This window comes from Phyllostomus discolor, chromosome 6 (genome assembly GCF_004126475.2).
Source record: "Phyllostomus discolor isolate MPI-MPIP mPhyDis1 chromosome 6, mPhyDis1.pri.v3, whole genome shotgun sequence".
Lineage (NCBI taxonomy): Eukaryota > Metazoa > Chordata > Mammalia > Chiroptera > Phyllostomidae > Phyllostomus > Phyllostomus discolor.
The window spans coordinates 133146508-133150783 of record NC_040908.2 but is presented as its reverse complement, the minus strand read 5'-3'; positions in this window follow the sequence as shown (position 1 = coordinate 133150783).

The window sequence follows — 4276 nt, the reverse complement described above, 5'->3', positions numbered from 1 at the left end:
AACATTAATCCAAACCTGGAGGAGCTCTGTAGAGTGCAGTGGATGGTTGAGTACAAGTGGAACTTGTTAAGTCAGAAGTATTGGGGTGATCTCAAATGCAAACCGAACTCCACTTCTAGGATTGTAAAGGAAGACATATACCTATCTGTATTTGTAGAAGACAAAATTAAATGCCTGAAAACCAAAGGGATCTGAAGGACTATGCTTTAATGAAACAACAAATTAATTGTAAAATCAGTGTACAAAAACAATAATCTCTATAAATTAAAACAAGAGGTAGTTAGGAGATATAATGGGTGAGGAAAATCCATTTAAAATGCAAAAATAATAAGAGGAAAGAAATACCTAGAATAAAGAAATAGCCACAACCTAATTGTGTAAAATAATAAAATACTCTTGAAAGTCACAACACAGATTTTGACAAATGAAAATTTCCTTTTAGAGTTGAAAAGAGTTAACATTAAATTTATATTACTCTTCCCTATATGAATTTGTGAATTTTATGAGACATTACTACAAAGCAATTCTATTTTTGACTCTCCTTGCCCCTTTATTTTTTTATTTTTAAAGTATATTTTATTGATTATGCTATTATAGTTTTCCCAATTTTCCCTTTATCCCCCCTCCACCCTGTACCCCCTAACCCTCCAGCATTCCCCCACCCTTAGTTCATGCCCTTGGGTTGTACATATTGAGTTCTGTTTCCTATACCATTTTTGACATCTCCCATCTATTTAATGTCTACCAATTATGCTTCTTCTTCCCTGTACCTTTTCCCCCCAATCCTTCCCTCCCCCTCCCCACTGAAAACCCTCCATGTGATGTTCATTTCTCTGATTCTGTTTCTGTTCTTGTTGTTTGCTTAGTTTTTGTTTTTGTTGTTTTTCTTTCTTTTATTTTAGGTTCATTTGTTGATAATTGTGACTTTTTTGTCATTTTACTGTTCATATTTTTGAGCTACCTTTTCTTAGATAAGTTCCTTTATTATTTCATATAATAAGGTAATGATGAACTCCTTTAACTTGACCTTATTGGGGAAGCACCTTATCTGCCTTTCCATTCTAAATGATAGCTTTATTGATAAGAGTATTCTTGGATGTAGGTCCTTGCCTTTCATGACTTCAAATACTTCTTTCCAACCCTTCTTGCCTGTAAGTTTTCTTTTGAGAAATCGGCTGATAGTCTTATGGCCACTCCTTTGTAGATAAGTCTTTCCTTTCCTCTTGCTGCTTTTAAGATTCTCTCTTTACCTTTAATCTTTGGTAACTTAATAATGATGTGCCTTGGAATGTTCCTCTTTGGGTCCAACTTCTTTGGGACACTCTACGCCTCTTGGACTTCCTACAAGTCTATTTCCTTTGCCAGATTGGGAAAGTTTTCCTTCATTATTTCTTCAAACAAGTTTTCAACTTCTTGCTGTTGTTCTTCTCCTTCTGGCACCCCTATAATTTGGATATTGGAAAGTTTCATGTTGTCCCAGAGGTTTGTAAGACTCTCTTCACATTTTTTAATTCTTGTTTCTTCATTATGTTCCAGCTGGATGTTTATTTCTTCTTTTTGCTCCAAATCGTTTATCTGAATCCTGGTTTCCTTCCTGTCACTGTTGGTTCCCTGAATATCTTGCTTTATTTCATTTTGGGTATCTTTCATTTTTTGACCAAGCTCACTCAGTTCTGTGAGCATTTTGATTACCAAGACTTTAAATTCTCCATCAGATAGGTTGGCTATCTCCTCATCACTTAGCTCTCTTTCCAAGGTTTTGCACTGTTCTTTCATTTGGGCCATATTTCTTTGTCTTGGGGCACCTGTTAAGTTGTAAGGGAGTGGGGCCTTAGGTATTCACCCAGATAGGGCAACCCTCTTTGCTGTGCTGCCTGTGGGGGAGGGGCCAGAGAGGGAACAGTGCAACTCACCTGCTTGTCTCCAGCACATTTTTCAACCAAAGTGAGGCTGGGAGTTTCTCCCACCAGGGCAACTGCCATAGTCCACAGCTACCTCTGAGTCTCAATTTCCCCTTAAGTCAGCTCCTCCCACATAGCCTGCAACAGCCAGCAGCAACCAGCACTGCTCACTGTCTACAGCCTCACCTCAGTTTCTTTCTGTCCCCCACCTTACCCATCTGGTTGTTCTGTTTGACTGTTTCTTTAATTCCTTGGTTGTTGGAGTTCCATGCAGTTTGATTTTCTGGCACTTCTGGTTGTTTATTGATTTTATATTGGTTGTCATCTTCCTTTTCGTTGTACAAGAAAGCAAAGGGTTTCTACCTATGCCTCCAACTTGGCTGGAACTCTGAATTTATAAACTTTTAATAAAAATATCAGTATATAGACCAGGTCAGTGTGGTTTAGTTGGTGGGAGCATCTTCCTGTGGGCTGAAAAGTCATGATTTCTATTCCCAGTAAGTGCCTGGGTTGCAGGTTTGGTCCTCAGCTGGGGAGAATGCAGGAGGCAACTGATAGTTTCTCTTTCACATTGATGTATCTTTCCCTCTCTTTCTCTCTCCCTCCATTCCCTTCTCTCTAGGATCAGTGAGCATGTCCTCAGGTGAGGATAAATATACATATCTGTATTATGTATATATATATATACACACACACATATATATGCATATATATATATATTAGGGTAATAAAAGCAGTGATTTGAATAAGTAGGAAAACATGAATTTTAAAATATATGGTATTGAAATAACTGCATAGCTTTATAAAAAAAAGATAAAATTGGATCCATTTCTCACACCATACAGTAGGAAACTTGAAATAGATCAGATGTTTAAACAGAAACAATGACATCAGGGAAGTACTAGAAGAAACCTGAGAATTCCTCCACATCTGCAAGTAGAAAAACTTTTACTATAACTAAAAATTCAGGAACAATGAGAAAAGACTGAGATATTTGATCTCATATAAACAAAACTCCTGCATAAAAAAAAAGGAAAGCAAGCCTTGTAAAAACCTGGCAAACTAGGGAAAACTTTGCAAGTTATATCACAGATAAAAATGTGATACCTTTAATATAGAACGTTTGTAAACATAGATAAGAAAACCAACAATGTTAGAGAAGAATGAGCTGGAATAAAGAGTTCCCAGAAGGAAAGAAATACAAATGGAAGTTAAAAGATGGGAGATTCTTAGCCTGACTCATAACAATAACAATGACAACAAAAAGAACAAATTAAAATTGAGATAATATTACTCAGATGAGTAAAGGTTCAGTGTTTGATGGTATGCTCTGTTGTTTAGGCTAAAGTGAAAAAAAAAAGGACCATCATACATTGCTTGGAAAGGTTCCCAGCCTTCAAAGAATGAACTACTGATATACACAACAAAGTTGATGAATGTGAAAAAATATTACGTTGAGTAAAAGATTCAAGACATACAAGAGTAAGGATTCTTGGTTTTCATTCAAGTGACCTTGAATTAAACATATATATAAAGTACATCTTGTATGATTCCACTTCTATAAAATATTAGAACTGACAAAACTAAACCCTAGTGAGAGCAAGTAAATTAATGGTGGACAGGGACCAGGGAAGGGGGGATTAACTGCAAGAAAACACATTTGGAGTTATGAGAATATTCTATATATTGATTGAGATGGTGGTGGCTCTACCTGTCAAAACTTGCCAAACTATAAGTGTATTTAATTTTATATACATTATAACTCAAAAAAGTCGATTTTTTAAAAAAGAAGCAGCTAGTAGAAGAGTTAAATAGAACAAAAAAAGAAATGAAAGGAGAAGGAAAGAAGGAAGGAAGGAAGGAAGGAAGGAAGGAAGGAAGGAAGGAAGGAAGGATGGAAGGAAGGAAGGGAAAGGAAACTTGATTCATACAAAACAAAACAGGAAAAAAAGGGGAAAGGAACAAAGACCAGAAGGGACAAAGGCAAAACTAAGAGGAAACAGAAAACAACCTCAACTATATCAGAAATTATATTAAATTTAAATGGACTTAAAACTTCTATTAAAGACAAAGACTGTCTAAAAAAATGACCCAACTACATGCTGTTTACATAAGTGAAAATAAAAGAATGAAAAAAAAATTGCCATGAAAGCACTGGCCACAATACATCTAATGTGACTGTGCTAACATCAGATAAGCAGACTATAAGATAAGAATATTACTAGTATTAAAGGACATTTCAAGATCTTAAAATAGGTCAATTTGACAGTAAGAAAAAAGTTCTAAATTTTAAATCTTCTTAATAGATACAGCAAAATATATACAGCAAAACAATAAATTAAACTAAAGAGAGAAATAGGCAAATTCACAATCAT